The 24,552-nt window shown below is 49.5% G+C and overlaps 1 protein-coding gene and 1 non-coding gene across 2 annotated transcripts in view; one reads left to right on the plus strand and one right to left on the minus strand.

Annotated features, from left to right (window-relative positions):
- Window positions 1-24,552, minus strand: part of RPH3AL (rabphilin 3A like (without C2 domains)) — a 147,315-nt gene that overhangs the window by 105,893 nt on the left and 16,870 nt on the right.
- On the plus strand, window positions 17,794-17,877 carry TRNAP-GGG (transfer RNA proline (anticodon GGG)). The gene has a single exon. It is a non-coding gene; the product is annotated as a tRNA-Pro (tRNA).

Raw genomic sequence — 24,552 nt, forward strand, 5'->3', positions numbered from 1 at the left:
AGTTTTTGAGGCTTTTAGGAGCAGTCTGCAAATTAAAATATACCTGCAAACACTCAGCCTGGCCCTGAGCTATCGGATGGGGAAGGGAAAGCAGCTGGCTTCATGGGGCACAACCTACCTGCGGGTACTTGCCACAGGCTGACCAAGTGAAATTCATCCCAGTCCCAAGGGGATGGCTTGATCATCATCCCTTTCCAGAGAGGAAATTTGAGACTGACACTTGAGGGGTGCAGCCTTAGGGCCACACAGCTGGCCACTGGCACTTTCTGTCACCTCTGTTCCCCAAGGAGCCCGGGCTATGGCGTATGGCATCTAATGAAAGCAATAGACCAGGGAGTGTCTCCAACCATCTCCCCTGCTCCCAGTACTATGGAGTGTGCCAGGAATTCACGGAAACTCAGACACGCAGAAATTGGCCAAACAGGAGTTCTGAGAACGTTCAGGATTACGTGGGCCACAGCAGCCCGCAGGTGCTGCTATGGCTCACCCTACAGCCCGAGGAGTAGTGAGGCACAGAGGCACCATCTCTGATGGCCCCTGCTCCCCACCATTCCCACTGCCTGACCCAGGTGCTCACCCAAACCCCAGTCACCCTATGATTCTAAGTGGTTCCCTGTCTCCAAGCTCCTCCACACAGACGAGCCCTGCAATGGCCCAGCTCTACTCAGACACTTCCAAATAGAGCCCAACATCCTCACCTGCAAGTTCACGGCCATCCACAGGCTCTGCCCCACCTTGCCAAATTTGTCTGCAGACACACAGAAACAATTGGCATCATCCCCCACATCTAAGCCCACACTCCCTCCAGGCAGCCCTCTTGCTGTACCCCCTGCCCCCATTCCACACCCACTGCCCCAGCCTGAAGCAACTGCTCCCTCTCCAGCATCTTCACAAACACCTACATTTTACCCCTCCCCAACACTTGCCAATTTCCGGTGGTTATGAATGTGTCTGACCTTTCCTATCGGACCAGATGCTCCCTGAGAGCAGGACAAGCCTCGTGCCTGGACGATGCTCAAAACATGTGCACGGGAGTAGATCTGAGAGTCCTGGAATAAACCCATACATCTAGGATCAACTGATCTGAGACAAGGGTGTCAAGGATGTCCCCATTCAGTGGGGAAAGGAGACTCTTTCAAAAAATGCTGCTCTGACAACTGGGTAGCCACAGGCAAAAGTATGAGGTTGGACCCTTACCTCACACCACTTAAAAATTTTACCTTTAGGGGCACGTGGGTGGCTCAGCTGGTTAAGCGGCAGACTCTCCATTTCAGCTCAGGTCATGATCTTATGGTTTGTCGTTCAAGTTCCACACTGTACTCCATGCTGACAGTGCAGAGCCTGCTTGGGATTTTCTCTCTCTCCCTCTCTCTCTCTCTGCCCCTCCTTTGTTCTCTCTCTCTCTCTTTCTCAAAATAAACTTAAAAAAAAATTTCTAACTCTAGGGGTACTTGGGTGGCTCTGTAGGTTAAGCTTCCAACTCCTGATTTTGGCTCAGGTGATGATCTCCCAGTCGTGAGATGGAGCTCTGCGTCAGGCTCCATGCTGAGTGTGGTGCCTGCTTGGTATTCTGTCTCTCTCTCTCTGCGCAGCGCCCCCCACTCATGCACTTCTGCGCATGCTATCTCTCAAAATAAACAAACATTTTGGTCTTAATTTAACTCTAGGGGCGCCTGGGTGGCCTCGTTGGTTAAGTGTCCCACTCTTGGTTTCGGCTCAGGTCATGATCTCGCGGTTCGTGAGTTCAAGCCCTGTGTTGGGCTCCATGCTGACAGTGCAGAGCCTGCTTGGGATTCTCTCTCTCTCCCTCTCTCTCTGCCTCTCCCCATTCGCTCCCTCTGTCTCTCAAAATAAATAAACCTCAAAAAAATTTAACAAAATTAACTCTAAATGGATCAAAGAGCTAAAACTATAAAACTCTTGGAAGGAAATGTAGGGGTACATCTTCACAGCCTCACACTCGGTGCTGGTCTTCTAGAGGTGACACCAAGAGCATGAGCAACAACAACAACAACAACAGACCACATAAACTGGACTCCATCAACATAAAGACCTTTAGTGCACCAAAGGACATCTCAAGAAGGTGAACAGATAGAGAATGGGAGAAAATATTTGCAAATCGTGTATCTGATACGGGTCTGGTATTTAGAATAAATCATGAACTCTTACAGCTCAACAATAAGAGACAACTTACCTAAAAAATGGGTAAAGGATTTAGACATTTCTCCAAGGCAGACAGACCCAAGCCCAAAAGCACATGAAGAGATGTCTGACATCATCAGCCATCAGGGAAACACAAACCAAAAGCACAAGGAAATGCCACTTCATACCTACTTGGATGGCTAAAACTTTGTAAATGGGAAATAACAAGTGTTAGTGAGGATATGGAGAAATCGGAACCCTCTTACGTCGCTGGTGGGAATGTAAAATATTGCAGCCACTCTGGAAACCAGTTGGGCACTTCCTCAAAGAGTTAAATATAGAGGGGCGCCCGGCTGGCTCAGTCAGTGGAGTGTGTGGGCTCTTGATCCCAGGTTTGTGACTTCGAGCCCCATTTTGGGAGTAAGATTACTTCAAAATAAAATTAGGGGTGCCTGGGTGGCTCAGTCGGTTAAGCATCTGACTCTTGATCTCAGCTCAGGTCTTGATCTCAGGGTCATGAGTTCAAGCTCCATGGTGGGCTCCGTGCTGGGTCTAAAGCCTACTTTTAAAAAAAGTTAGGGGCACCTGGGCGGCTCAGCCAGTTAAGAGTCCGACTTCATCTCAGGTCATGATCTTGCAGTTCACAAGTTCAAGCCCCGTGTTGGGCTCTGTGCTGACAGCTCAGAGCCTGGAGCCTGCTTCGGATTCTGTGTCTCCCTCTCTCTGTCCCTTCCCACTCACACACACACACACACACACACACACACACACTCTCTCTCTCTCTCTCTCTCTCTCTTTCTGTCTCTCCCTCTCTCAAAAATAAAATAAGCATTGGGGCGCCTGGGTGGCTCAGTCGGTTAAGCGGCCGACTTTAGCTCAGGTCATGATCTCGCGGTCCGTGGGTTCGAGCCCCGCGTCGGGCTCTGTGCTGACAGCTCAGAGCCTGGAGCCTGTTTCAGATTCTGTGTCCCCCTCTCTCTGACCCTCCCCTGTTCATGTTCTGTCTCTCTCTGTCTCAAAAATAAATAAACGTTAAAAAAAAATTAAAAAAAAATAAGCATTAAAATTTTTTTTTAAAAGTTAAATATAGAATTACCACACAACTCAACAGTTCCACTGCTAGGTATATTCCCAAAAGAAGTGAAACAGGTGTCCCCAAAAAACTTGTACACAGATGTCCCCAAAAAACTTGTACAGCACTATCCACAATAGCCAAAAGGTAGAAACAACCCAGTGTCCATAAACTAATGAACGATGGTAAAACCATACAGCAGAATGTTATTTGGCTATAAGAAGAAACAAAGTACTGATTCATACAACATGGATGAACCTTGAAAACATAGTGCTAAAAGAAGCCGGCCACAGGGGCGCCTGGGTGGCGCAGTCGGTTAAGCATCCGACTTCAGCCAGGTCACGATCTCGCGGTCCGGGAGTTCGAGCCCCGCGTCAGGCTCTGGGCTGATGGCTCAGAGCCTGGAGCCTGTTTCCGATTCTGTGTCTCCCTCTCTCTCTGCCCCTCCCTCGTTCATGCTCTGTCTCTCTCTGTCCGAAAAATAAAAAAAAAAAACGTTAAAAAAAAATTAAAAAAAAAAAAAAAAAAAAGAAGCCGGCCACAAAAGACTGCATAGATTATTCCGTTTACGTGAAGTGTCCAGAACAGGCAAATCTATAGACAGAAAGTAGACTAGCGGTTGCCTGGACTTATGGGGAAGAAGGCAGGTAACAGGATATGGGGTTTACCTCTGCAGTGATGCAAATGCTCTAAAACTGGCTGTGATGACAGCTGCCCCATCTGTGAATACACTAAAACCCACTGAATTGTACATTTTTTACAGTTGGCTCCATGCCCAGCGTGGAGCCCAATGTGGGGCTGGAACTCACAACCCTGAGATCAAGACCTGAGCTGAGATCGAGAGTCGGACACATAACCAGCTGAGCCAACCAGACAACCCTGAATTGTACATTTTAAGTGGGCGACCCATATGGCGTGTAAATTACATCTCAAAAAGCCGTTTAAAAAATCATGGGGCACAGTGAAGAATGAACCTGGGGTCTGAACAAGACAGCCAGGTACACAGTCTCCAGGGGGCAAAGAGCTGGCCACTGACACTTTACCATCAACCCTGATTGGTGTAGGGCCAGATTAACTGTAAATCAACCTCAAAACGCGCGCACGCGTGCACACACACACACACACACAACAGATGGTGCATTTGTGATAACACTGCAGGAGAGGGGCAGGGGAGAGAGGGGGGGAGAGGGGGAGAGAGAGAGAGAGAGAGAGAGAGAGAGAGAGAGAGAGAGACAGAAAGCAAATATGGTCAAATGCTAAGAATTACTGATGTCAAGTGGAGGGAAGACAGGTTTTCTTTGTATTATTTTGTCCAGCTTCTCTGCAGTGGTTGAAAACCTTCACAACAAAAACTTTCATAATGAACTCTCAATGGTTAAAGCTGGAATGATCTGGGCAACAAAATAAATAACAATACCATTGGATTATAACCTATAAAATAAAATAAATAGCTATGAGTCCTTACATAGATAATTGATTAAATAAATAGGGAGAGAGGACAGCTCTTTCTCGCAGAAGAGCCCTAATTAATAAATGCAGAATGATGGACTCCATGCTGGGCATGCAGCCTACTTAAAAAAAAAATTATATATATATATAAATATAATTAAGGAAACAAAAGAATCACCATTAAAACATCTCAGTAATAACTGTTACAGGGAAGATCTGTGGATGGATTCCAAAATTCGGAGGCCAAAGCTTGAGGACAAACAGGATAATTGCATCATCCCAAAGTATCTCCCCCAGAGTCTTAGTTGATTATGAAGGAAAAAACCAGTAACTTTACAGGGGAGAAACCAGCAGATACTACCTTAACCAAATGGCCAAGACTAATATCACCAGCGATAACACAAAGGGACATCGTGTACCTCCTGATACGATGCACTGAGAAAGACCTATCACTTCTGTGAGATTCTTACCAGAATGGATCACCCCAAATGAATCATAAGAAAATACCAGACGAACCCAAACTGAGGGACATTCTCTAAAATAATTGACAGTGATCTTCAAAAATGTGAAGGTCATGAGAGATCAGGAAAAAATTAATGAGAAGTGGTCATACTGTTACGTAAGCAGGGTAAACAGGGGTATAGGAACTCTCGGGACCCTTTTTGCAAATTGCACATGAGTTTAAATGATCTCAAAATAAGAAGCTGTTAGATTTTGCATAATTAAAACACAACTTTGGGGGCGCCTGGCTGGCTCAGTCAGAAGAGCATGTGATTCTTGATCTCGGGATTATGAGTTGAAGCCCCACGTGGGGTGTAGGGATTACTTAAATAACAAACAACTTTGTATTAAGGTGTCTACTGTTTAGAATCACTTATACCAAGGGATATGCAGGGTGATGTGGCTTCATAGGACAGTGACTTCTGGAGGAACATCCCCTCCCTGCCTGAAGCGGTAGCTGAGGCCCACTCAGGAAAGGGAGGGGCTCAAGATGTGACAGTGGGTCCCCCTGCCCCAGGGAATCTGGGCTGAAGGGAGCAGGAGTTAACCAGAGGGTCTGTCTGTCAGGGTCTGTGCTTATTTCTGAGACAGAGGAGGGCTCCCCAAAAGGAAGACAACAATAGTTAAGAATTTCACAAACGGGGCCCTTTTGATGTCAAGCAGTTTATATGACTTTTATTGTTTGAAACTATTACTCTTGTATTATCACTATTTTTGTAAGTTTACTTGTTTTGAGAGAGAGGAAGGGGAGAGAGAGCGCACAAGCAGGGAAAGGGCAGAGAACCAAGGGTTCGAACCCATGTACCGTGAGATCATGACCTGAGTCAAAATCAAGAGTCGAATGCCTAATGGACTGAGCCACCCAGGCTCCCCACACTTGTATTATTTCCATACTTTAAGATGACATAGATTCAATGCTGGGTGGCGTTTTTATTTTTTTTATTGTTTTTTTTAATGCTTATTTATTTTTGAGAGACACAGAGAGAGACAATACAAGCAGAGAAGAGGCAGAGAGAGAGGGAGACACAGAATCCAAAGCAGACTCCAGGCTGTGAGTTGTCAGCACAGAGCCTGACACAGGGCCTGAACCCACGAACTGCAAGATCATGACCTGAGCTGAAGTTGGCACTTAACCACTGAGCCACCCAGGTGCCCTCCCGAGGATGGCGTTTTTATTTTTTTAATTTTAATATGAAATTTATTGTCAGATTGGTTTCCATACAACACCCAGTGCTCATCCCATAAGGTGCCCTCCTCAATACCCATCACCCACCCTCCCCTCCCTCCCACCCCCCATCAACCCTCAGTTTGTTCTCAGTTTTTAAGAGTCTCTTATGTTTTGGCTCCCTCCCTCTCTAACCTCTTTTTTTTTCCTTCCCCTCCCCCATGGTCTTCTGTTCAGTTTCTCAGGATCCACATAAGAGTGAAACCATATGGTATCTGTCTTTCTCTGTATGGCTTATTTCACTTAGCATCACACTCTCCAGTTCCATCCACGTTGCTACAAAAGGCCATATTTCATTCTTTCTCATTGCCACGTAGTATTCCATTGTGTATATAAACCGCAATTTCTTTATCCATTCATCAGTTGATGGACATTTAGGCTCTTTCCATCATTTGGCGATTGTTGAGAGTGCTGATATAAACACTGGGGTACAAGTGCCCCTGTGCATCAGTACTCCTGTATCCCTTGGGTGAATTCCTAGCAGTGCTATTGCTGGGTCATAGGGTAGGTCTATTTTTAATTTTTTGAGGAACCTCCATACTGTTTTCCAGAGTGGCTGCACCAGTTTGCATTCCCACCAACAGTGCAAGAGGGTTCCCGTTTCTCCACATCCTCGCCAGCATCTATATTTACCAACAGGCACATGAAAAGATGCTCAACGTCGCTCCTCATCAGGGAAATACAAATCAAAACCACACTCAGATACCACCTCACAACAGTCAGAGTGGCTAAAGGATGGTGTTTTTAAATAACATTCTGATCTATTTAGTAACTTGTTTTAACTAGTTTTGCTTCAGTGAGTAGGGTCATCCATGGCTCTGAACCTCCCCCATCAGCCTGGTTAATGTAGATCATCTTTTTCTCATTACCACTGTCTATGTTATTAATGTATTCTCCTCATGGAAAATTCACAGTGTGCTCACTGTGACCCACCGGGCAGAGACGATGCTGACCTGAGTTCCAGAAAAGGGAAACAGAAATGCAGTAAAATATTAATAATAGAATCTAAGTGGTGGGCATGTAAGTAATCGCCATAAAACACTTTCACCTTTGCTTTATGCTTTTGATTTTTTCAAAATAAATTATTATTTTTTTTAAAAAAGGAAAAATTGCAAATGAGTATTTTGGGCATTCAAACCGTAAACCCAGATTCACAGCCTTGGTGGGAGAAAGCAGACGATGAGCCTTGGAGGCCCCCCATTTGCCGAAAACTCAGCCCAGGCTGTCTTTCCTTCTCCCCACAGGTGTCTGCAGGGGACAGGGCTGCCTGGAGGAGAGAGAAGTAGCGGAACTTCCTGTCACCGGCAAAGACCCGGGGCCTGTGGAGACAGTCTCCCTGGAAATACATCCAGCTCTCCGGGTTCAAACCAAGTCAGAAAACGGAGCAGCCGCCTCCCTGTTTTTATCAGCTCCAAATGAATTTGGCAACGGATGCCCGGGCTGACCACGCAGGCCCCAACCTGGTCACGTACCCCAGGTGGTTCTGCCGAGGGGCGGCTGAATTCGCCTTTTCTGCCAGGTAATAAAGGGCAGCGGTTACAAGACTGTTCTTTGGATCAGGTGTCTGGGGTTTGCATTCTGCCCTGTGAATTATTAGCTGGGCGTTCTTGGACAGCTTCCTTTATTTCTCCCAGCCTTAGCTGCCTCATCTGTAAAATGAGGAGCTGCCTCCTGGGGCTGTTGAGAAGAATAAATTAGATCAGTGGTTGTGAATCAGGGTGATTTTGTCTCCCAAGGGACATCTGGCGCATTCTGGAGGCATGGGGGGGGGGGGCGGTTGCCACTGGCCACACCAGGATGCTGCTAAACGTCCTGCAGCACCTAGAGAAGCTCCCACCCCCCACATAAAATCACCCAGCTGAAAACATCAAAGCACCCAAGTTTGAGAAAGCCTGATTTCAATGGTGCGGGTCACACATCCAGCACAGGACCTGTAACTCTGTGCACTCTCAGTGCATGATGGTGGCCATCATCACCGTCATTGTACCACCATGACCGCCACCACCATCACCTTCATCATCACGGTCATGGTCAGTATTAGCAGCCCTCCGATTCGCGGTACCCGGGAGCGGGCAGGTAGGGGGCATCAATGAGTGCCGCAGTACCAAACTGAACAGGTCGTCCCGTTGGTTAAGGACCGCCCGCTTCCAGAATGCACCTTCACGCGCCTAAGCTCCCTGAGAGACCTGCAGCAGTCTGAGGCAGGGAGGGGGAGATGGGAAAGGGGGGGCAGACGGGGAAAAGGGAGAGATGGGGAAAGGGAGGGGGAGACGGGAAAGGAGGGGGAGAAGGGAAAGGGGGGAGACTGGAAAGGATGGGAGACAGGAAAGGGGGGGAAGCAGGGGAAAGGGGGGTAGACGGGGAAGGGGGGGAGACAGGGAAGGGGGGGAGACGGGAAAGGAGGGGGAGATGGTAAAGGGGGGAGACAGGGGAAAAGGGGAGAAGATGGGGGAAAGGAGTGGGAGACAGGAAAGTGCGGGAGATGGGAAAGGGGTGGACACTGGGGAAAGGAGGGGGAGACGGGGAAAGGAGGGGGAGATGGGAAAGGGGGGAGATGGGGGAAAGTGGGGGAGACGGGGGGGAAGTGGGGGAGACGGGGGGGGAAGTGGAGGAGACGGGGAAAGGGGGGGAGACGGGAAAGGAGGTGGCGACAGGAAAGGGCGGGAGACGGGAAGGGGGGGAGACAGGGGAAAGTGGGGGGACGGGAAAGGGGGGATGGGGAAAGGGAGGGGGAGACGGGAAGGGAGGGGGAGACGGGAAAGGGGGGAGATGGGGGAAAGAGGGAGATGGGGGAAAGGGGGGGAGATGGGAAAAGAGGGGGAGACGGGAAATGGCGGGAGACGGGAAAGTGGGGGAGACGGGGGGAAGAGGGGGCGACGGGAAAGGAGGGCGGGGGTGCTCCGGGGAAAGGGTCCGAACCAACGATGAGGATACCGCGGACATCCTCATTTAGCACCGACCTTGTGTGAGTTCTATTCATTTCACACGTATTAATCCAACTCTTCCAATGACCGAAGGAGGTCAGTTCATAACAGAATAATATTATCTCCCCTCCCCACCATGATGGTAACTACTGAACTGTGCTCCCCTGGCGGGAAGGAACAGTGTTTCACAGAATTTGCCCTCTGCCTGTAACCAGTCCTGCCACTTGTCTGACCTCTGTACAAAGAGCCTCAGAATGTCGATGGTTTCCGAGCTTTCCATGCTGTTTTGTGGGAAATGCCCAAAAAGCATCATTTCTGGGCAGGGCAGAAGTCTGGGGAGAAGAAAGTCTATCTCCTGGGGAAAGAAACCAGCAGGAGGGGAAAGGCCATACTGCTTTCCTGACAGGGCTGTAGGGGCCCATCGGTTGACGCCCTATGACGAGCCAACTCCAATGCCCACGTCTAAAGGAGCCAGGAGCGAGGCAGTCGGGAGCCACTGCCGGGAGGCCTCTGCCAGCCCGGGCACTTTCCCACCTCTCTTGACTTTTCCTTACTGCCATAGCAGGAACTCGCTCAAACAAGATGGAGCTGGGATTCATCCCCAGAGAAGTCAGAATGAGGCGCAGCGAGGATGTCGACACTTGTAGCCAGGCTTAGAGCAGCAGCTCAGAGGACACGGCCCACAGAAGGAATCTCCAAGAGAAGGTGAGTGGAACAAGTCTGGGGCTTGTAACAAGGCAAGTGAGGGGAGGCCAGGGAAGGGCTGAGATCTGGGAAGTGGGTGTCTGCCTAGGGCATGACGTGCCTCCCATATGCTCACACTTCCTAACTCTGCGCTGTGAAGATAAGTGGGATTCTAGTGGGCTCTGGGGTCTCAAAGACCAGGACACAAGGGAAACATAAAATGTCACACGGGAGAAATGAAAGGTATGCATGTTAATTATCTAGTAGAAGAACCGCCATTTATCGAGGGTTTACTGTTTGTCAAGCTTGGTACCAAGTACTTTAAAGAATCACCTCCTTTATTTTTCACAGCAGGTTTTAACATGCCCATTTTACAGGGGAGGAAACTGAGGTTCATAAAAGCAAACGATTTACCCAAAGTCACACAGTCAGTAAGTGGCAAAGCCCAGGATTTGGACTCTAAGCAAAAGCTCTTCATTTCAAGGGTATCCCAACTGCTTAACACTAGACAGAAGTCTATGTGTTTTGGGGTCAATCGCCCCCACTCATACACACAGTCTTTCTTCTTGATCCTTTCAGATAAGTCAGAGATGATGAGTGAGATTCCAAATGGGGATCACTATTTTTTCTAAAATAAGAAAACAACCCAGTTAAAAAATGGGCAAAATACCTGAACAGACGCCTCACCAAAGATACACAAATGGCAAATATTAGCTTAAGAAAAGATGCTCAGCATCATGTCCTTAAGGAATCCCAGATTAAGATAACAGTGAGATACCTACATACCTATTGGAATGGCCACAGTCCAGAATACTGACAACACCAAATGCTGACAAGCATGTAGCGTGACAGGAACTCTTATTTACTGCAAAACTGTCCAATTGCTTTGGAAGGCTGTATTTTACAAAACTAAATATGCTCTTGCCATATGATCCAGCAACTATACTCCTTGGTATTTGCCCAAAGAAATGAAAACTTATATCCACACAAAAAATAGCACACTAATGTTTATACCTGTTTTATTCATTACTGCCCAGACTTGGAAGCAACCAAGATGTCCTTCAAGAGGTGAATGGATAAACTGTTGGATGTCCATACAGTGGAATAAAATTCAGCAGTAAAAATGAGCTTAAACCATGAAAAGACATGGGGGAAACTTAAATGTGTACTGCTAAGTGAGAGAAGCCAATCTGAAAGGCTACATGCTGTATGATTCCAACTACATGACATTCTGCAAGAGGCAAAACTATGGAGTCCGCAAAAAGATCAGAGGTCTGGGGGGAGAGAGGAAACGATGAACAGGTAGAACACAGGGAATTTTTAGGGCAGTGAAACTATTATTCTATAGGATACTGTAATGGTGGATATACTCAAATTTGTCATTTACATTTGTTAAAACCTAAGGTCCAACACCGAGAGTGATCCCTAATGTAAACTATGACTTCAGTTAATAGTAAATTCTCCTTTTCCAAAGAAGACATCCAGATGGCCAACAGACACATGAAAAAATGCTCAACATCACTCATCATCAGGGAAATACAAACCAAAACCACAATGAGATACCACCTCATACCTGTCAGGATGGCTAACACTAACAGTTCAGACAACAACAGGTGTTGGCAAGGATGCAGAGAAAGAGGATCTCTTTTGCACTGCTGGTGGGAATGCAAGCTGGTGCAGCCACTCTGGAAAACAGTATGGAGGTGCCTCAAAAAACTAAAAATCGAACTACCCTCCGACCCAGCAATTACACTACTAGGTATGTATCCAAGGGATATAGGTGTGCTGTCTCGAAGGGTCACATGCACCCCAATGTTTACAGCAGCGCTATCGACAATAGCCAAAGTATGGAAAGAGCCCAAATGTCCATCGGTGGATGAATGGATGAAGAAGATGTGGTATATATATACAATGGAGTATTACTTGGCAATCAAAAAGAATGAAATCTTGCCATTTGCAAAACATGGATGGAACTGGAGTGTATTAGGCTAAGCGAAATTAGTCAGGGAAAGACAAAAATCCTATGACTTCACTCATATGAGGACTTTAAGATACAAAACAGATGAACGTAGGGGAAGGGAAGTAAAAATAATATAAGAACAAGAAGGGGGACAAGAGATTCTTAAATATAGAGAACAAACTGAGGGTTGCTGGATGGGTTGTGGCGGGGGGGGGGGGGGGAGGATGGGTTAAATGTGTGATGGGCATTAAGGAAGAAACTTGCTGGGATGAGCCACTGCGTGTTACATGTAAGGGATGAATCACTGGCATCTACTCCTGAAATCATTATTGCATTTATGCTAACTAGGATGTAATTTAAAAATAATAATAATAATGCTATAACTTGTATAATAAACATTGACAATCATTTGTTTTTAAAAAAAGTAATGTCTCAATACCAGCTCATCAATTGTCACAAATGTCATCAATGCAAGACGTTAATGGGAACCCGGGGGCAGTAAGGGGATATGTGTGAACCCTCCATACGGTTTGCTCAATTTTTTTCTGTAAACTTAAAACTGTGTTTACAAAAAGTCAGGGGCCCCTGAGTGACTCAGTCGGTTGAGCATCTGACTCTTGATTTCGGCTCAGGTCAGGATCCCAGGGTTGTAGGATCAAGTTCTGTGTTGAGCTCTACCCTGAGCATGGAGCCTGCTTAAGATTCTCCCTCTCCCCCCACTGCCCCTCTCCCCTGCTCTCTTTTTCACTAAAATAAAAATTAAAAACAAATATTTTTTAAAAAGAACCCAATAAATACCATCCTGTTTTTTTTTTTTAAAATCAAATGCTATTAATGCAATGGAAAAAAATTTTTTTAATTTTCTTCTACAGAGAGAGAAAAAAAAACTATACCCTAATCTTCATCAATGGGAAAGAATCTTTCGATACTGCCCCCATGATTAAAATTAAATCCGTAAAACGTATCTGACCCTTCAAATGTTTTGGGGCCAATTAACGATTTGATGTCATCCCCGACTACAACCAAGGAAAACGCATACTGCTCGCGCCTTTATTCCTTGAACGTCTTCTCCGTCCCCACAACGTGGCCCACATGGGGACACAGCCTATTGCAGAAGGCTGCAAGGTCAACAAACACTAGCTCCCGATTCTCTTTCTTCATCGCATGTATCACAATTTGAGTGTGTGCATCTATTTCTTTGTTAATCTCCGCAGGGTCCTCGGGGAGAGGGGCCCCCTCTGTTTGGCTCGCTGTGAATACCCCGTGCAGACTGCACGTGAGCAGGATGAATCCTGAGTGAATCAGACAATGACTCTAATAAATGCTGGAACCGTACAAAGAACAGTGAGAGCAAAGAGCAGGCGCAGTTAGGATTTCTCTCTGCGGCAATCCCGGAGGGCCTCAAAGAGAAGAGTCTGGTGGAGAGTGGAAAAGAAAAAGTAGGCGGATATCAGGCAGGCATTCCAGGAAGGGAGTCATCCTGGTAGAAGGGCCAGAAAGGAAGAGGCCTCTCTGAACTTGAGAGCTGGGAAGTAATTCAGAGGATAGCAAGTTAAGATCACATTCATTCAGGACCCACAGCTCCCAGGCACCAACTCAGGACGGGTGAGATCCTGGGACCTCCTAGGAGCCCCTGAAAACAGCAGAGTGCACCTTGATTCTCAGGCCTTCACCTAAGTGAGGCTAATGACAGAAGAAAGTGAATACAGATCCCCCACCCCCACCCCCCTGGCATCCAGGGACCGGGAGTGTGGCCAGAAGCAACCAGCCCAAAGGTGAAATACCTCTGATGTCAAATTCCCATGCTAGGCCATATTATTAATTATTTTAAAATTAAAACAGTGTTTCTCCCTCACCTTAAGTGATACTGTCCCCAAAATGTCTTCCAGTAAAATTGATGTTCGGGATTGCATAAACCCTGGGTTTATGTAATAATGGTAGCAGCAGCTGATATCTATTATCAGAACTCACATAACCCTCACTGCAACGCTGTTTTGGGAGCTGTCCGTGCCCACATTTTACAGATGCACCCCAGCACACCACAGGGGGCTGCCCCACACACAGGCAGAGGAGCACAGACAGGGACGTCCTTCTCCCAAGTTACAGATCTCATCCACAGTCTCATTCCCAGACAACACCAGCATGTGTATGGAATCAGGCTCTGCAGTTAACTGGCTACAGAACTGGGGATTAGCTGTATTTCCCCACACTCTGTTCCCTCCTTCATACAAAGCAGGGAATAATACTTTCCTCAACAGGTCTTGTCCAGATTGAGGGTCAAATTCCAAACACAGTCCCTGGTACATCGTAGGTCCTCGAGGGGGAAAACAAAAACTCTTGTTCTTTAAACCAAGCTTGTCTCTGAACTCCTGGTGAACTCCCCTGCACTAGAAGGGAGAAATGGGAGAGTTAAACAAGACAGCGGACCCAGAAGACCGGCCGCTGACGAACGAAACCCTCGCCAGGGGCTGTCAGCCAGGCTGCCCAGGGCCAAGCTGTAGGGCAGGAAAATGCCTGCTTCCTTCTCCCGCAGGAACTGGGAACTCTGGCCTGGAGAGGAGCTTCCTTCAGCCGTCCCCACCCATTTCCTCCAGAACATTCCACACTCAGCCAGAAAACACCAAGAAGAGGCCACCGGGACCAACTGGGAGAGGTGGGCAGAACCCCCCCTTCCGGGCCTCTGCGCGTGACCTCTGACCTGCACCTTTGTCGGGCCCCCACTGTCTCCCCACACAGAGACCAAGAGTTGATTCGTCCACCCCAGGCCCGCCACTCTCCAGCTTCTCCAGGCTGCTGGCCAGAGCTGGCGGAAGACAGCCTGGGAAGCTAGACTGCTTGTCCTCAGCCATGGCCCTAGTTTGGCCTCTCACGCTCTCTTTCCTTAGGTCCCTGACTGGTCGTCAGGGTGCCCTGACTGGTACCTCTAGTCCTGGTACTCACTACAAGTGAGTCTCTTCAACGGCAGTCACGAACCTCTCCCCTCCTCAAGCACCTTCAATGTCTCCCACTCTCCACTGAATAAGTTCAGAGACTGCACCCTGGGATTCACTGTCTTCTCCGATATAATCCAAACCCACACTCCAGTCCCCACAGGACTGATACTGAAATAAATTATACCAGGATTTGCACACGCACTTCTGGATCTGTGATATGGATCCACCCTATCTGGATCCCAGCTGGATCCTATTCCTCCCCTTCCCCCCACCTGACTCTCTCATGAGCCCTTTCCCTTCCTGGTCTCTGAATCCGTCTAGCATGCTCTTCCCAAACCACAGGCATCCCGTGACACCTGCCATCTCCACATGGTCCCCGCACTATTCTTTACTTAATATTTTCCTTAAAATCAGCTCACTCTTTCACTTAAATTTATTTTCAAAGGAAACTCTGTATCTCTACCATAAACAGAAACACATATCATTTGCCATAAACAGAAGGCAACTGAAGGAAACACTTATATTCTAACAGACATGAAAATAGTAAGCATTAAGTGTTTTAAATGCTCATCTGTATAACATACTTTTTGCATTTTTTTAAATTTTAGAGACAGAGTGAGCGAGAGCAAGTGGAGGAGGGGGCAGTGGGAGAGAGAGAATTTTCCATGTTTATTCTTTTTTTTTTTAATTTTTTTTCAACGTTTTTTATTTATTTTGGGACAGAGAGAGACAGAGCATGAACGGGGGAGGGGCAGAGAGAGAGGGAGACACAGAATCGGAAACAGGCTCCAGGCTCCGAGCCATCAGCCCAGAGCCTGACGCGGGGCTCGAACTCACGGACCGCGAGATCGTGACCTGGCTGAAGTCGGACGCCCAACCGACTGCGCCACCCAGGCACCCCTCCATGTTTATTCTTGAGAGAGAGAGAGAGAGACAGAGAGTGCAAGCAGGGGGAGGGGCAGAGAGGGAGACACAAAATCTGAAGCAGACTCCAGCCTCTGAGCTGTCAGCACAGAGCCTAATGCGGGGCTCAAACTCACAGACCATAAGATCATGACCTGAGCTGAAGTTGGATGCTCAGCCCAACCGACTGAGCCACCCAGGCACCCCAGAGAAAGAGAAAATCTTAAGCAGGCTCTGCAATGAGTGTGGCTCAGCCCCCCGGTGCGGGCTCGATCGACTCTGGGATCATAACCTGAGCCAAAATCAGTAGTTGGACGCTCAACCAACTGAGCCACCAGGCGCTCCCCTATCTATATGACAAACTTGAATATTACTGTTTAATATACTTAAAGTCCTCTCACACCCTAAGAAACACCGCCTTGGCAGTTTATTTTTGCCTCTCGTGGCCCTTGGTTTTTCTGACCCTATCACACAGTTATCTGGGGACTTGTGTTAGGCTTGTCCTGGTTGACCCCAAATGTGAGTACTTCGGGGACACAGATCCTGCCACCTCTCTCCTGGTGGCTACATACAGCATAATGTGCCATAAAAATATTTATCAAACCAAATGTTCCAATTAGCTCGTTTGTATTAGCGTGGCCCCATTCTCCACCTGGTCCTTAGCCGCTGCTGCTCAGCTTTCCACCAAAACACACATCCTTTCCGCCTACCGCCCCCAAATCCATCCCTGTACACTGGGTCTCTTGGAGGATGGCACAGATAGTGACTGTCGAGGCAGCACTGGGCGAGGACCCCTGGAGCAGCAGGACCTGGGCAACCCAAACCCGGAAAAGCAAGTCTCCGGTTAACCATTAAGCCATACTCTCCCGGCCCAGACACACACCCTGCCCTGGGAGTCAGCAAGCTTCTGGGAAAACCCCTGCATGAGCTGAGCCCCTGGCTCCAGGAAATACAAGTCGTCTTCCTGTCCCCTCGGAGCCAGAGACCCCAAAACACCTACCAGGAATGGAGGGGGGCTTCGCCGGGCCTGGCCCTGCTGGCGCCCCAGACAGGAGGAGGTCACTCTCCCTCCCACCACGTGTTGTCAGGGGCGACCCCGAGGAAGATCTGAATCACTCAGACTTAAGTCAATAAGTGGCAGCTGCCGGGGAGGCCCCAGCTGCAGCCAAACCAAGGCCTGGATTCTCCCGGGCAGACGGAAGCCTGGACGAAGCCAGCCCACGGCCAGTTTGCTGGTGACCAACTTCCTGGACGACACAGTCTTTTCTAAAATTGAACAGACTCAGGCCACTTCCTGTCAGAGGGAGGCCTCCTTTGGGAATGTTTATGATCTTTTTGGTACTACTTTTGCAGTCTGGTCACTTTTATGAATTTCAAGGATTTTTTGTCGTTGTTAAAAAAGGGTACATTTCATGGACAGGTATCCAAAATGTTCATTCTAGACAGTGGTCATGCATGAGACATGAGCACCTCATAACTTTGGGTGTGGTTCCCCAGGAAGAAGGCAAAGTGAGGAACAGAGAACTTAACCAACACTGTAAATGGAATGGCCTCCCAAATGTAGCTTGAGGAGGACAAGGATAACGGAGAGAGCCCCTGCGTAGCCGGGGACCGTTACGCACCGACGCCTGGCCAGAGCGAGAGAAGGAAGATGACGAGGATCTCCTTTTTGACCTTTTCATAGTGCAAACAAGCTAATGACAGAAAAAAATGTGGTGGTGGGAAGAAAAACACCACAGCTAGCAGCCTATCGCTCACGGGGAGCAAAGGCAGATGCCACTAAAAGGGATGGATGGCCACAATCATGAAGAGGTTCTCAAACAGGGTTCCAAGGAGCCCTGGGGTGTCACGTACCCCTTCGGGGCCGGGGATGTAGGATTGGGGGGGGGATATAGAGGGTGCGCTCCAACCCAACCCAGAGCAACATGGCTCTTGGCCCGCTTCATAGATTGATTGGACTTTCGGGGAGGGTTTCATTTCAAGAAAAGAACAGCTGGGGTGCCTGGGTGGCTCAGCTGGTTGAGCGTCTGACTGGGGCTCAGGTCATGATCTTGTGTTTGTGGGTTCGAGTCCCGCGTCGGGCTCTGTGCTAATGGCTCAGAGCCTGGAGAGCCTGCTTCGGATTCTGTGTTTCCCTCTCTCTCTGTCCCTCCCCTGCTCGTGCTCTGTCTCCCTCTCTCAAAATAAAATAAAGTGTAAAAAAAAAAAAAGAAAAAAAAACAGAACAGCTGACAATGTTGAAAAAGGCTGATGTGTGACACTGGTGGTATCAAACAGGAGAAGGTGACATAAGTTGTCTCTGAGTTTGCGGGAAGCAGCTGCCACGTAGCCAGGTGTGCCGGGAACCAGCTGGTCCCACACCCGGAGTGTGGGCTCGGAGCTCAGGAAAAACGAAGGACAGGAGCCTTCTTTGCGGGTCCAGCCTGGCCACTTTGCCCCTCCCCTGGCCGAACCACAGGCTGGAAAGTGTAGGTGACACCAAAATCAAGCCATGCCCAGAAGGGAGTCAAGATGCAGAAAGGAGATTCAAGCCTCAACAGGCACAGGGTCAAACGTGGAGCCAGATTTGTGAGTCCTGCGACCAGAATTCCAGGACCGGAGGCCAAAGGGCCACGAGGAGTGGTGTCCGTTACTGTAGCCGATCTTGGGCAAAGACCTGGGACAATGCAGTGGCCAGAGGCTGGTTTCTGCACGCTCCTAGCAGCTTGCTGCAGGCACAAGGCTGGCTTGGATGAACCAGACCCGAGGATGCGAAGAGGCCTGAGTGGGCATATTCCCCCCAAAGACAACAGGCACGTTATCGCGGTGCTACGCAGATGTGCCCTTGACTCCAGACAGCCGCGTGCCCGTGTGCAAAGGCAGAGGCTGGCCTGAGCAGACGTGTTGTTTGCCCAGCATTCCTGTCTTTGAGAATGAGTCCTCCTCCAGGCCAGGGAAATCATGCCCAGTCCTTCTCCTGATGGTGATGGCAGGGGATGTAACAGGGGATAGGACACAGCCCCTCCTTCCCCTTCCTCAGGGCGAATGTGACTGGGGCCGACCGATTAGAATACCCCCTCCCCCCTGGGCACAGTGACTGGCTCAGGACTGAGCGTATGACCCAGCCCCAGCCATTCCGGGTCCTCCGCCAGGGTTCTCACTAGAGTTACTAAGAAACATGCTCTTGCCCTGTGCGAGTAAGCTGTGAGGACAGTGTTGGCTTGGGATGGCGGGTGGCCATCTCACCACCACTTGGAAACAGCCTGAGAATGAAACCAAGCGGAGCTGAGAAATGGACACAGATAACCTAAACGGCATCGTCAGTCACTGGATCCAGCCATACCTGAGTCACTATTTTGATTCCCAGGCTGCCAGGTCCACAGAGTCTCCTCTTTGCTTCAGGTAGTTTAAGCTGGGTCTTTGTTGGCTGTAATGAAGAGCCCTGAGTAAGGCACCTCTCCAGGAATGGGAAGGAACGGAAACACATACGCTAACTTGAGTGAACTTGGCATGTTAGCTGAAACGCCCTGGAAACGAGCTTCCTGCTCCAGGGCTCAACTGCCCCTGTGGAGGTCCGTGCCAGCAGCGGAGACGCCAGGGTGGTGGCTGCTCCCCTTTGAAGTGCCCCGTGATCATTCCCAGGTCTGCTTGGGTTCCTCTGCAGCATCCCCATGCCCAGAGGGAGCCCCTCCAAGGTGGACTTCTTCCATGGCCCCTGAATGGTATGGCAGCCTCCCTGGTGTCACCACGAGTGACCTTTTCCCCCAGCATCCACACAGACCGCTACGGGAGGCTCACCGCCGTTCGCGCCCCGAGGATACGTGAAGCTGGCCCAGGTCATCCCAGACCCCGGTTCATCTGCCAGGCTCCACGTCTGGGCTCAGGCTCCGCCGCTAACCACCCCAGGCTCTGCCGGTCTTCGGGACCAGTACCACCAGAAGGAACATGGCAAGGAAGCCTTGCATGCCGACTCAAGAACCTTCCACACGAACACGTGGGGAGTGTGAGCAGCCTCCGGCATCTCTGAATCCAGCATCATCCTGTGACGTAGGAATCACAAGCAGAAAGGCCCACTGGCTGCATCCTCTCACACTCCAGTCCCAACCTCACCGGACGTTTGGATGTGAAAGTAGGTACCAAATTGTTCAGTGAGTCCGTATATGAGATTCGCAAGACGGAGGCCAAAAGGGATAAACTGAATGACTCATACATGAAAGACAGTAATTTGATAGATGATATACACAGGAAATAAAAGTTCCCTATGTAAGTGACTAAAAAAAAACACCTAAAAAAGCTGAAGAGGGGGGAAATTAGGAAAATAAATCTGTTTCTGGAAAGTAAGAGCAATTAAAAAAAGCCGTGTTCAAGAAAACGTGCTACAAATACGATCAATACATATTCTATTTTAAACTGGAAAAGTGTCGTGCAGTGACCCAGCTGGACAAAGCCCATCTGGAGAGCCAGGCCACGCCAGCAGGGGGTGGCAGGCATGGCCGGGGCTCAGAGGAGGTCCTGGACCCCCCAACATGCCAGAGGGTGGCCCCCCAGGGTTGACAGGCACAGGGAGGCAGGATGTAAACCGAGACTGAAGAGTGAAGGCTGTTAGGTGCCCCCAGGGACTGCCTTCACCACTCCTGGGGCCGACTTGGCTAATTTCCCCAGCTTTCCTCCCACCTGCCCTGCCTGCCTCAGGTCCCTCTCACCCCATCCCTGCTCCAACCACAAATCTGCCGCCACCCCCTCAGGAAGCCCGTGGGCACAGCCCCAGCAGCTGGCTCCCCGTCTCCCCGCCACTGCCCTAACAGCACTGCCCCAGAGTAATTCTGGCCCCTTCTCGCCTCCAGCTCTGCCCCTCTGCCTTGGCTCCGGCTGCCCCCAGGGCCCCAGATGTCCCTCCCTGCATCCTTGCAGACACAGCGAATGGTGCGACATGACACCGAGCCCTCCTTGATCTCCCTGTCCCTCTGGAAGCAGACTCTCCTCCCCTGAGGTCCCTTAGCTCCTCACCGTCCCCTCCCTTCAGAGCTGAGGACCTGCCCCCTGATGTTGGTATTCGTCCACGTCTTTACTTCCACCAGACAGTCCGCATCCGCTTCACCTTGTGCCCTCTTTGTTCTTTCTTCCAGTCATTCCACAATTAAGGACCGAGCGCCTTCTACGTGCCACACCTGTGCTGGCACTGGGGCCGAACAAGACAGACACCGGAACTCAAGGGCAACAAGGCCACCAAACAAGTCAACACAAACGAATGGATCAGTCCAAGCTGTGATGGGGCCACAAGAGAAAGGTGCAGAGTGGCCAGTGTGTGAGCTCTGAACTAGAGGAGAAGTCGAGGAAGGCATCTCTGAGGAAGTGACCGGCACCGGAGGGGAGAGGACAGTAGGTCAGGCACACTTTCTAGGCAGATAATAATAGGTATTTGCTAAATGTCTGAGGAACACATGAGTGACCATAGTGAGTCACTCACTGTAGTGAGTCAGAAATTCCTAGTGTGCCCCTGTGTCCTTCCAGACACGTTTGTCCCCTCTTATCACCCTGACGGGTCACTCCAGCTGGCACCGAGCAACTCTATCTCCGACGACGGACACACAGGACAGGTCCGCCTGTGTCACACCTGCAGAAGTGCTTGTCAAGACAACGTGGCTCTCTACTCAGAGTCCCCTCCTGACTCCCGACACTGCCATCACCCCCCGTGTGGTCATGGCAAGTGGGTTTCATCTGGCACGTTGACTCCAGATCACTGGTAATGGCTGCCCGGAGCACATGCTAGAAGGATGGAAAAGGGCCATGACTGACTAGTGACGTCCGCCACGGGAGCAGGAGCAGACAGCGACGGCAATGGCACCCGCATCCCATATTTTCTTTGCCACCCGGGGTCCCGTAGATGACCACCCAGGCAAGAAATGTCCTTCACATCTAATGGCCTGGAAAAGCACTTGGTAGCTGGTATCCTTTTCCTTATAGATCACACGAACCATGCAAATAATATTATTTTCCTGCTTTAACTGCTCATTAGTTCAGTGAGAAACTTGTGGTTCGATGTAGCAAACTGTGTACAGGTCTATGGCCTGAGTATGTAGTCCGACTCTCTTCCCGGTTTTGACCTTCTAGTGAATCTGCATTTTTCCTGATCTTATTTTTATGGGTTTTTAATTACATACACATATACACAAATGTGTGTGTATAAATAAAACATCCACATATAGGTCGGGCATATAGTATCTCCTTTATGCTTTTATTATAAATACCTATCTCTGTATTTCTTTTATATTCAAGATGTAGAGAGAAAGCTCTAGTCTTGTGGGCATCTTGATTCCTTTATGGAACAAGATGGAGGCATAAGTGGAGAGATGGGTAGACGGCACACAGGAAAAACCAGGAAGGATGAAATAGAGTCTTTGCCTAAAAGGACTCAGGACACCGCCGTGCCCCGCCGTGAACACGGGCCGGGATCAGAGATGAGAAGCCCGGCTCTGTGTCCGAGCTCTGACCGGCAGTGACTGTACAGGAGAAGAACTACTCACACCCCCACCCCCACCCCGGGCAACTAGAGGTTTTACCAACTACTAAATGCACATAAGACAATCTGCCCCACTTGCTTCGCTTGGTTGTAACAGAAAGTAGATGGAAGGTTCGTGACTGCTAATCAGCGGTAAGCCCCCGGCTTATGCCGCCGACATCATTATCAGCACTGAAAACAACATTCTGGGCAACCAGCACCCAGCCGTAAGTGAGAAAACGCCACGCCGCATGGCTTCCTCTAAATGCCGCAGGAATTCAAAGAGAAAGGCGCCTCAGAGCCTCCATCTGCATGCAGTGTCCTTCCTCGTCCCCCCCCCCCCCCCCCCCAGATGTCTGAGAGCAGTGCCTGCCTGAAGGACTTCAATTCCCTGCTTCTCACAGCAAGAGAAAAAGCGCCATCCAGATCGGTCACACTCCTTGGGGCTGGAAATGGCGGCAGCCGCCTCCCCCTGGCTGGAAGGGCCAGGGGCTCCAGGCCGCCACGCATCAGGGAAAGAGCAGGAGCAGAGGCTGGAAACCGTGGGTGGGTCGGAGCGAGGTCGACAGCGGCCAACCCTCACACACGTCTCTGCCGACTGCACAGGCGTTTCCTGTCCCTTCCCGTCCCCAATCAGAGGCCCATTTATGCCACAATCACCAGGGTTTCAGGACACCTGAATCAGGGCCACTCATTTCAAACAGCAGGTGAAAGTGAGACAATGAAAATAACTCCGGTCCTTTTCAACCAGTTTGTCAGCAGGGCATGGGTTAGGACTTTCTTTTCTGGGGGAACTGACAGAATTCTCAAAGGTGGTAAAACTAATTCCAAATTCTAGAATGTTCCCTGCCCAGTCAAGAGCTGAAAGTGAAGGCCAAAAGAGGAGAGGAGGCAGGCAGTCAGGGGGCTGTGTCTGCAAACCAGTTCAAGTGACAAAAGGTCTCATATAGTTTTATCCCTGGAGGGGCAGACCAGTCCTAGGCAGTGAATTATCCAAGGTGGGGGTGGGGACATCCTGTCATAAGATAACCTGGCATCCCATCCAATGTCCCTTCTCCTCCCTGGCCTTCCCATAGCTGCCCAGCTGCCTTTAGAGGGACTGCAGAAGCCCAGTGTTTACACTGTGACCAGCCCCCTGGACCCAGCTGACCCCCCAGGGATGCACCTAGCCCAAGCTGGCATGTTGAGGTCCTTCCTCTTGACAATCTGAGAAATGGGCTAAGAGACCCAAGTCTCAACTTAGCTGTTCTCTGGAACAATAAGATGTAAACCTAGGAGCTAATGGAGGGGCTATTTTCCACTTGTAGAGACACCCAGGAAAGAGAAGGGTGGTGTGCAGTGAGGGAAGCGAGAGATGACCTAGCGGCTAGCACAAACACGAGTCAGAGAAGGGGCTCTTGCATTTGTCTCTGGTCCGTGTGCTTGATTCAGACCTTCCAGGGGCCTGTGCTTCAGTGAGATACTCCAGTGCCCTGGCAAAAATTCCCGTTTTTGTTCAATGTCTACTGTTTGCAACCAGCTAGCCCTAGTCAGCCTGATTAATATGAGGCCCATTCCCTACCACGCTCCCATTACGCAAGGAGATCTCAGCCGCTCTCTGGGTTGATTAAGAATACCCAGGGCAGGGCACCTGGGTGGCTCAGTCGGTTAAGCATCCAACTCTTGATTTCGGCTCAGGTCATGATCTCACAGTTCAAATAAGATAGAGCGTGGAGCCTGCCTGGGATTCTCTCTCCTCTGTCTCTGCCCCTCCCTCCGTCTCTCTCTCTCTCTCTCTCTCTTAAAAATAAATAAACATTTAAAAAAAAAAAAAAACATTGGGGCGCCTGTGTGGCTCAGTCGGTTAAGTGTTGGATTTCGGCTCAGGTCATGATCTCATGGTTGGTGGGTTTAAGCCCCATGTCGGGCTCTATGCTGACAGCTCAGAGCCTGGAGCTTGCTTCAGATTCTATATCTCCCTCTCTCTCTGCCCCTCCTCTGCTCTCTCTCAAAAATAAATAAACATTAAAAAAGTAAAAAAAAAAAAAAAAAAAAAAACCACCCAGGGGGATTCAAATCAGTGACCAGTGGAGAGGTTTCTGTGCCAGAAGGACCCAGGTCTGGCTCCATCTAGCCAGGGGACCCTGAACAATAACCTCCCTGAAATGCAGGTTCCTCCCAACTGGGCTACCGCAGATGCCTCCCCAGACCTACTGCTGACCCTCTCCAATCTGTTGTCACTGTGCAGCCCTGAAATGGAACTCCCTGTGCAAATCTGCCAGTGGCTTCCTACTGCTCTGAT

This window comes from Puma concolor, chromosome E1, assembly GCF_028749965.1.
Source record: "Puma concolor isolate L17-30 chromosome E1, mPumCon1.1.hap2, whole genome shotgun sequence".
NCBI lineage: Eukaryota > Metazoa > Chordata > Mammalia > Carnivora > Felidae > Puma > Puma concolor.